This window comes from Leptonychotes weddellii, chromosome 10 (genome assembly GCF_054177405.1).
Source record: "Leptonychotes weddellii isolate Sample4059 chromosome 10, ASM5417740v2, whole genome shotgun sequence".
Classification (NCBI taxonomy): domain Eukaryota; kingdom Metazoa; phylum Chordata; class Mammalia; order Carnivora; family Phocidae; genus Leptonychotes; species Leptonychotes weddellii.
Window position 1 is genome coordinate 88,160,116 of NC_138378.1, and position 10,375 is coordinate 88,170,490.

The window sequence follows — 10,375 nt, forward strand, 5'->3', positions numbered from 1 at the left end:
GAGATCATATGATACTTGTTTTTCTCTGATTGACTTATTTCGCTCAGCATAATACCCTCTAGCTCCATCCACGTTGTTGCAAATGGCAAGATTTCGGTTTTTTTGATGGTTGCATAATATTCCATTGTATATATATACCACATCTTCTTTATCCATTCATCTGTCGATGGACATTTTGACTCTTTCCATAGTTTTATACCAAAGGAAATTAAATCACTATCTTGAAATGGTATCTGCATCCCCATGTTCAATGCAGCATTGTTTAAAATAGCCAAGATATGGAAACAACCTAAGTGTCAATGGATGGATGGAGATATATCTACATCACAGTGAAGTTTTCAGCCATTTAAAAGAAGGAAATCTTGCCACTTGTGACAACATGGAGGGACCTTGAAGGCATTAGGCTAAGTGAAGTAAGTCAAGCGGAGAAAGACAAATACTGTAAGAGGTGGGTGAAATGGGTTGGAGATGGGGCGCCTGGGTGGCTTGGTCGTTAAGCATCTACCTTCGGCTCAGGTCATGGTCCCAGGGTCCTGGGATCGAGCCCCGCATCGGGCTCCCTGCTCTGCGAGAAGCCTGCTTCTCCCTCTCCCACCCACCCTGCTTGTGTTCCCTCTCTCACTGTGTGTCTCTCTCTGTCAAAATAAAAAACATCTTAAAAAAAAAAAGAAATGGGTTGGAGGTATTCTTTCTATTTATTCTCAAAAGGTACAAACCCATATATCAAAAGGCACAAACTTCCAGTTGATAAATAAGTTCTGGGGATATAATGTACAACATGGCAGCTATAATTAACAATACTTTATTGTATGCTTGAAAGTTGCTAAGAGAAGAGATCTTAAACGTTCTCATCACAAGAAAATAATTTATAATTATGTGAGATGATGGATGTTACCTAGACTTGTCGTGCTGATCATTTCATAATATATACAAATATCAAATCACTATGTTGTACACCTGAAATTAATATAATGCTGTATATCAGTTATAGCTCAACAACACTGGGAGAAACAATAGCCAGGGGCACTTGCCTGGGGTCACATAGGCAGCCCAGCTCTGCTGGACACCGGCCTTTGCCCTAAGCATCAAGCTGCGCTGTCTGTCTCTAGGGCTCCAGATTCACCCCCTCCGGCCTCACCTCTCCCCCTGAACCATTCGGTATAGCTGGGTTTACCTAATTTGAAAGGGCCAGCTTAACTTTTTTTTTTCCTCAAATAATCGAAAAACTCAGACTTTTTATCACTTATTCCCCCAAGTGTTTCTCCAAACTCATTGGGCTAGCTGTTCCTCCAAGTCTGAGAGGAACAGCTCTGCGATGTCTGGCAAGTGTGGGGAGTAGGTAAAGTGTTGGAGTCAGGCTGCCCCGGGGTGGAAACCTAGCTCTCCGATTTAGTAACCGCTGTGTGACTTCGATCATGCTGCTGAGCCCCTCTGGGCCTCAGTTTCCTAACCTGTTAAAGGGGTTAGTTACTACCATCCACCCTGTTAGCTCTCGGGAAAGTAAGCAAGAAAGGGAACGCACCTGTCACAGCACTCAGCACGGGGGAGCTTTATTATTCTTGTTTGTCTTGTGCGAGGAAGCAGATGGAGTCTCGCCCGGTGGGCACACCTGGGTTAAAACACAAGGGCCCTTCACGCCCTGGCCCAGGCTGCGATGCTGGATGTGATGGGGCCGCCGCAGCAGCGCCTTCGTCACAGAAAGCAGGTGGAGGGATTGTTTTTAAGCCAGTGTGGACCCTCAAGTGGAACATCTTCCCTCCCAGGGCAAACCCCTTCAGAACCCCTGGAAAATTACAGTTTCACTTTTAGCAAGACCCTGCCACAGTGGGGGGAGGCCCCCACAGCAAGCAGTCCTCTCCAAAGGGGGGAGGTCCTCCTGGCAGAGCCGCACTCGCCCTGCTGGCTGCACTCTTGCCTTCCCTCTGCTTAATTCCTTAGCTCCGTCCTGTCCTGCCTGCTTTATCCTTTTGCCTTTTCCAGCCCCGCTCCTTTCTCACTTTGGAGGGCTGATGGAGCCTTGGCCGTGTCTGCTGTGGCCTTGGTGAGGAGCCTCTCCCCAGCAGCCACAGAGTGTGGCACTGGGCTTAGATAACTGCTTCCAAGCAGCCTGCCCTGATTCATCCCCAGGCACAGGCGATGAACCAGGTACCCGATCCGGGGTTTTGAGTTCCTGCCCTGTTCACAGCATAAGCTCTCTACTTGAGCTCTATAACACAGCAGGCAGGTCTGTGTACTACAAGGAAAGGCGTTCCACTTGGGAAACACAGAGTTTTGTTTTTGTTTTATTTTTTTTAAAGATTTTATTTATTTATATGACAGAGAGACAGCGAGAACAGGAACACAAGCAGGGGGAGTGGGAGAGGGAGAAGCAGGCTTCCCGCTGAGCAGGGAGCCCAGTGTGGGACTCGATCCCAGGACCCTGAGACCATGACCTGAGCCGAAGGCAGTCGCTTAACGACTGAGCTACCCAGGCGCCCAGGAAACACAGAGTTTTAAAATGCTACGTTCTTCCAAGGCTTGAGCCATGAAAGAAATAATAATCTGGACTTCATTATGATCAAACACTTCAGCTCAGCTAAGACAATGTCAAGAGAGTGATTAGACAAGCCACAGTCCGGGAGAAAATATTTGCAAAAGACATATCTGAGAAAAGCCTGTTACAAAGCACTCTTAAAATTCAACAATAAGAAAACAAGTGACTCAGTTAAAAAATGAGCCCAAATCTTAGCTAACACCTCACCAAAGAACATATACAGATGGCAAGGAAGCCTAAGAAACAACACTCCACATCATATGTCATCAGGGACATATTAAAATGAGACACCACTTCACACCAACTAGAACGGCCAAAATCCAGAACACTGACAGCACCAAATGCTGATGAGAATGTGGAACAGAGGAACTCTCGAGCATTGCTGGTGGGAATGCAAGATGGCATGGCCACTTTGGAAGACAATTCGACAGTTTCTTACAAACCTAAACACACTCTCACACCTTGGTATTTACCCAAAGAAGTTGAAAACTTACGTCTACACAAAACCCGTCATAGATATTTATGGTAGCTTTGCCAGAAGCTGGAGGCGACCAAGATGTCTTTTAGTAGGCGAAAGGATCAGTAAGCTGCGGTTCTTGTAGGCAATGCAATATAATTCCGCACTAAAAAGAAATGAGCTATCAAGCCACGGAAAGGCATGGAAGAACCTTAAATGCACATTACTAAGTGAAAGAAGCCCATCTGAAAAGGCCACCTACTGCCTGATTCCAATTATGGAACATTCAAAAAAAGCGAAACTATGGAGATGGTAAAGCGTAATGGTTGCCAGGAGTTAGGGGGCAAGAAGGGATGAACAGGAGGAGCACAGAGGATCTGAGAGCAGCAAACTACTCTGTATGATGCTGTAATGATGGAGACATGTCATCACACATTTGTCCAAACCCATAGTATGTACACCAAGAGTGAACCCGAATCTGAACTCTGGACTCCGAGTGATAATACGTGCCAGTGGAGGTTCATTAGTCGTAACAAATGTAGCACCCTGGTGGGGATGTTGATCATGGGGGGCTGTGCACTTGTGGGGGCAGGAGGTGTATGGGAAATCCCTGTACCTTCCTTTCAATATTGCTGTGAACTTAAAACTGCTCTAAAAAAGAAAGTCTTTAAAAAAAATGTAGTAATCTTCCAATACAAAATTATCATACAATGCTGAAAAAATACTTCCCACCTATAACCCGGCAGGAAAAAAAAAAGGTGATACATGTTGTGGGTGAAAGTGGGGTGAAACTGGTGCATGCTGGTGGCCTGGAAAACATTTAAAGCTATAAAATGTTTATACCCATGTGCTCAGGAATTCCAGTCTGGAACATCTGTCCAGTAGATACAATCTTTGATTCGGTACAATAAGGTATAAATAGAGATGTTAAATGTTGGAAACAATTGAAATGTTTAGAAGTAACAGATTATTTAAGTAAAGTATGATAATCCACTCAAAGCAATTTTAGACATTAAAGTTTCAAAGTATTAGAATTATGAAAACTATGTAGGAACAAGAAAAATGCTTAGAGTAGACTTTATAAAAACATACATTCCACGTGAGTACAACTATGTAAGTATATCTAAAAAACATTAGAAAAAAATGCATCAAGATTCCTTTCCCTTGCTCTTTTTGCTACTGTCTAAATTTCTGTAACATATAGTACCACAGTTCTGTTACTTTTACAAATGGAAGGCTTAAAAATAACTCACTTCCCTTCTGGGGGTGTGATGCTCAGTGCAAAGCTGTACTCTGCCCCCCACACAGCCCTCAGGGCTGGACGTTTTTCTTTCTAGGGGCTGGACCGAGCTCTGTGTGTCACTCCTCGCCTGATACTGTCTGTGCCATTTATTCAGATACTGTCTTGTCATTCTCCAATAGTTCACTATGTTTATTTCTTTCTCCATAATTATTTAAAACAATTTTTAATTGTGGCAAAATAGATATAACCCTGAGCTAACCATTTTAACCATTTTTTTTTTTTAAAGATTTTATTTATTTATTTGACAGAGAAACAGCAAGAGAGGGAACACAAGCAGGGGGAGTGGGAGAGGAAGAAGCAGGCTTCCCGCTGTGCAGGGAGCCCGATGCGGGGCTCGATCCCAGGACCCTGGGATCATGACCTGAGCCGAAGGCAGACGCTTAACGACTGAGCCACCCAGGCGCCCTGTTTTTTAACCATTTTTAAGTGTCCAATTGGGTGGCAGTAAGTACATTCAAAATGCCGTGCCACTCTCACCACCATCCGTCTCCAGAACTTTTTCATCTTCCCAAACTGAAACTCTGTCCCCATTAAACACCAGCTCCTCCTTACCTCCACCCCTCTCCCCCTGGCCTCCACCGCTCTGCTTCTGTCTCTTCTGTCTCCGTGGATTTGCCTACTCTAGGAACCTTGCATAAGGGGAATCATACAATATTTGTCCTTTTCCCACAACCACTCTTAAAGCTCTTTGGGGATAAGGACCAAGTCCCTGATTTGTTTTCATTTTAGACACAATGTTTATTTGCTCATTTATTTAATATGTATTGTGCCAGGCGGAGGGGCAAGCGATGCTCAAGAGACACATGTGTTCTCTGAGGTTGACAGCGTGGTGGGACAGAGGTAACAGGGAAAACAGAGGAAGAACGGCAGAGTGTGAGGAGTGGGGACTGAGAAGCCCGTGGGGTCTTCTGGATGGATGGGGGAATGATCTGGGAGGAAGGCTGAGAGGGAGCCCTGAGGATCCAGGCAGAAAGAGGGGGAGGGACCTTTTCCAGAGTGTGTGTTTGTGTGTGTGTGTGCGACTGTTCTCTCCAGTGTGTAGACGTGGGGACTGAGGCCTGGGGGCAAGAAGCCACTGGCCCAAGGTCTAGGAGCAAGTAAGTGAATGAGGAGTGAACCTGCCACTGAATGAGCAAATGGGAAGAGAAAATGTCTGACCCCATCGCTACCCCCAACGTTCTCTCCTGAGGGCCTGAAGCAGGGCCCCAGGGAAGAGAGACAGAGGCCTGAGGCCTGTGGTTGGAGGCAGGAGCAAAGGAGGGAGCAGAGCCTGCCACAGAAGATGACAAGAAGATTCCCTCCAGAGCACACTCAAATGTGCTTTCTTGTGCTTCTTTCCTGAGCCTTGTGTTGACCTTACTTCCTGCAAATGCAATGTTAGGTCCTGTTTTTCCTTGATTATTTGCATAAACATTCTGAGTCTCTTACAAAATCTTTATGACCTCCATTTCTGAGCTTTGAATAATCGTCTACCAAGTAAATGGACCACAGTTTATTAAAATTGCCTCTTATTGTCAATCATTTAGGTTGCTTTCGATAATTCTTAAATACATAAATAATGTTATTGAACAGTGCTGATAACACTGAGAGTCATATTTCCTGAGGATTAATCTCCAGACTGGGTTTCCAAAGTCTGAGTAGTTTCTTTGGGCCCCGTCAGTGTTGACCCTCCACGGTGCCTCCGGCGGCTGTGGGCAGGCCGAGGAGCGGGGATGACACTGCGTCTGTGTTTGTAAATGAACTTGTTCTTTCAGGCCCAAGCAGTGGGGTAGGGGTGGGGTGGGGGGCACTGCTGGAGCAGAGAGGGGCTGCCCTACATAGCGTCCCCACATAAAAGGGCAGGTGTGCACGGGGGACCTGGGGTGATAGCAGTTCTGCCTGACTCCCCCTGCTTGTTGGGGGGCAATTGCCCGCATCAGCTCCTCTCCCGCCCCTCCTTGGTCTATTCCCTTTAACTCCTTTGGGAAAAAGTCCCACATTTGGGATTCTTTGCGCATTTCAATCTGACCCCATTGGAAGCGCAGCCCCGGCTTCTGTAACCGTCGCAGCAAACCCCAGGCACGCAAAAACAGAGGCTTGTGGCTCGCTTGCGGTTGCTGTGATCACACCAGACTCAGAACCACTGCCCTGGCAGGCACCACTCAGCACGTCCCAAGTGGGAAGAGCCCTGCGCCAGGCGGATGTCCCGAGGCTCTGAGAGAGACCCTAGCCCTGGCAGCCTGGGCTCCAGCCAACTAGGCCTCCTATTGGTTGATTCCCCGGGGGGCCAAACACCTCTGGGAGGAAACCAACAAAATTCATGCAGAAGCAACGCAGGAGAAGAAAAGTGCAGTGACCCCCTCTCGCCTGCCACCTCCAAGTGTGCATGGTCAGCAGACCGTAACCAGAGGGGCAGAAGCTTCCCAGGAAAGGCCACTCCCTTCCTAGCGGCTAGCCTCCAGCCCATCCCCCCCCAGCCCTTTATCGCCCGTTCCCTGACTCTATCAGGCTGGCTGACTCAGCATGTGCGTGCCAGCCACGGCCAAAGACACACCATGGAGAACAGTGCAGCCCTGTCCTCAAGGAAGGGACCCCGGGCACAATACAGTCACGGATGGGAGCACGTACCTGGATGTGTGGATACCGACGGCTGGAGTTTTTGGAGGAAAACATCCAAGACAGCTCCTCCAGGCTTTGATAAATCTGTAGACCAAGCCGACTCAGACACCTGCATTTTCAGGTGGTTTTTAGAAAGTCTCATTTATGTTATATTGAGGTACCGTTGAAAGACTGAAAGGAAGTGTGGTCTGGTGGGGGAGCGCTGTGCAGGCAATACCAGGGCCCATGTTGTCTTCTTAGCTCTGCCCCTTGTCGTCAGAGGAGTCCATCTGGGCCCCGGGAATGAAGGCAGGTCACACCTGTCCCCTGGGCTAGCCAGCGACGCCTCCCCAAGTTGTGGGGCAGGGTGATGGAGTTATAAAGCCAAATTGCTCCTTCCAATAAACAAAACAAAACAAAACAAGGAGCAGTTCTAGAATAGTGACTTTCTTGCAAACAATGAAATATTCTAAGAATCTGTGTGATAACTGTGGGTTTGTAAATGAAGAGGAAACAGGAACCGCTGATCGTAATGATACCATTAAAAGCGGCATTGGTTCTGGGCCAGGGGCACCAACAGACATTCTGGGAAAGCAGATGACCCAGGAAGAGAGGCATTGCCTGGGCCCTGTCACCTGGAAAGAACCCCAGCTTACCTTCTTAACCTTCTCTGTGTGGGTACCTTACTTTGTCACTGCCGGGTGTGAAGTGTAGCAATTAGAAATACCCACTTCCTTAAAATCAGCAGAGCGAGTTCAAGGCTATTACCATAACATATAGCATCACTTGCTTACTTGTATTCAGGTAGCTTTCCTCGAGTGGGCTAGAAAGAGAGGGAACTGGCCACGGAAAAGCTCACACGCGGATGTCCATGTGAATTTTGTGGCAGCAGGAAGCTCATCTTGCTGCACTAATGATTTGAAACTGCGGTCAAGTGTAAGCCATTGAGTAGACTTGCTTTAGAAGGGGTTCTTGGAAGCTCACTGGGACTTTGAGAAAAACACTTTGTGGTAGAATTAGAGAATGTGAGTTTTACGAATTTAAATGTGGGGAGGACGAGCATTTGGCAGGGCTGTCACTGAGGGTCTCCAAGTATTATTTTGGGAGCTGAATTAGACTAACTTCTTTTCCCAACATAGAGATCTAAATTCTAAAGGATCAGATTTTACCAATCGCGAAGAATTTTTCATTTCAGTTGCAGTTTGCTGCTGCTTCGGCCACAACCGGAGTAGAGACAGAGCCCAAAAGGATGGCTATTATGTAACAATCATGAACTCTGGGCTTTCATATGGTGATAAGACTAGGCGAGCTTCTGCAGGACCTAAGATGAAATTGCTCTTTCTTTTGTCCCCATGGGTTGGGGTGCGGGCACAGGACATCTCACTGGGTGTCACTGGGTGGTGGTTGTCAGGAGAGTCCTATCTCTGCCATTTGCTTTATAGCCTGGTGGCTTGATGATGCTTAGGCTTAGCATCCTGCTTGTACAATGGCAAGAGTGCATGCGTGCATAAGGGATTAACTGAGAGAATGCAGGTAAAACCATAGATTACCAAGCACATGACAAGTGTTTGATAAATAGAGATGGTGGCTGGCAAGTGAGGGCAAATGTCAATAAACAATGTGTGAAGATATGGGTCATCTGGTCACTTAAAACTTTTAGTGAGATTGGAGTGGGCTACCCTTCTCCGGAAACAAGTAGAAACGTGTGCATACGTGTGCATGTGCGTGGTCAGACCCAGGACAACTTTTTAAAATAGTTGTACAAAGTAGATCGTCTCATTTATAGTTTGGAAATTTAAAATTTATGTTTATCGCTTGTTATTTGATGATAATTTTTCTCATCTCAGAGGAGATTTTGCAGCTGCGGGAGATGCTCTGGATGAGCTCGCCTCTGAAGCTAAGATGCCTTTCGAAGGGCCCTGGACTCAGAGTGAAACCCCCAGAGCAGCTGGAGATGATGAGCCTGTGATGTTCGGTGGCAGATCCCAGGTAACTTTTACCTTCTTAATTTTTTTTTTTAAAGATTTTATTTATTTATTTGAGAGAGAGAGAATGAGAGAGAGCACATGAGAGGGGGGAGGGCCAGAGGGAGAAGCAGACTCCCTGCCGAGCAGGGAGCCCGATGCGGGACTCGATCCAGGGACTCCAGGATCATGACCTGAGCCGAAGGCAGTCGCTTAACCAACTGAGCCACCCAGGCGCCCCGACTTTTACCTTCTTGTCCGTGCATTTGGATTACTTGCATCTGTGTGTTACATGTATAGTCAGACAAAACCATAAAGCAATTTCAGTTTTGAAAAAAATATATATATGAGAATGTATAATGACAAGAAAGGAATTACTATTTTATTTTATTTTTATTTATTTATTTTTTTTAAAGATTTTATTTATTTATTTGAGAGAGAGAGAATGAGAGAGAGAGAGAGCACATGAGAGGGGGGAGGGTCAGAGGGAGAAGCAGACTCCCTGCCGAGCAGGGAGCCCGATGTGGGACTCGATCCCGGGACTCCAGGATCATGACCTGAGCCCAAGGCAGTCGCTTAACCAACTGAGCCACCCAGGCGCCCGGAATTACTATTTTAAAACAGTTATGGGGGTGCCTGGGTGGCTCAGTCAGTTAAGCGTGCAACTCATGACTTTGGCTCAGGTCATGATCAACATATAATATTATAGTATAACCCTACTATAATCATAGTAACCTTTTCATGAGAGATTGATAGAAGTGAATTTGCTGGGTCAAAAAGTATACACCACTCTAAGGCTCTTGATACCTGTTACCAAATTGCCGTTGGCAATGGTGACACCATTTATCAGTACTCTCATCTATCTGAAATATTATATTTGGGATAATCTATCTGGTCTAATGCCTTTTTAAAAAATGCATTCCTTTTTAAAATTTGTTGTTTAAACAACTCCAATCTGTATTAGAAACAAGTTCATATTTAATTTTATTTTTTTATTTTTAAAGATTTTATTTATTTGAGAGAGAGAATGAGATAGAGAGAGCATGAGAGGGTCAGAGGGAGAAGTAGACTCCCTGCTGAGCAGGGAACCCAATGCGGGACTCGATCCCAGGACCCTGGGATCATGACCTGAGCCGAAGGCAGTCGCTTAACCAACTGAGCCACCCTGGCACCCCTCATATTTAATTTTTATTAGAGTTTATTATTCATTCAATTACTGACCTCCTGGTTTCTTGCTTTCAGTATATTTTTTAAAATATTCACTTATTTAAGACGCCTGGACTTTCTTTCCATGTGAGATGTGAAGGGCTAAAACTTAATTTTTTTCCAAATAGCTAACCAGTGATCTCAGTACCTTTATTATATAACCCATTCTTTCCCCTCGTACGTGAATGCCGCTGGTGTCATGCACTCCAGATATTCTAATGGGGTCTATTCTCATATCACTTTATTTTACTTATTGGAATCAGTAATTATAAATTGGCCGGTATGTATCTAGTAGCTGATAAGCCTATTGGGAGGAAGAGGCTCTTGCCTTTGAG

At 45.8% G+C, this 10,375-nt stretch overlaps 1 protein-coding gene across 1 annotated transcript in view; it reads right to left on the bottom strand.

Annotated features, from left to right (window-relative positions):
* Positions 1-7,216, bottom strand: part of CD8A (CD8 subunit alpha) — a 35,339-nt gene extending 28,123 nt beyond the window's left edge. Inside the window, exon 1 of the mRNA XM_081796748.1 lies at positions 6,901-7,216. The gene's annotated coding sequence lies outside the window, so the exon portion shown is untranslated. The remainder of the gene's footprint in view (positions 1-6,900) is intronic.
* Positions 7,217-10,375: the final 3,159 nt, after the last annotated feature.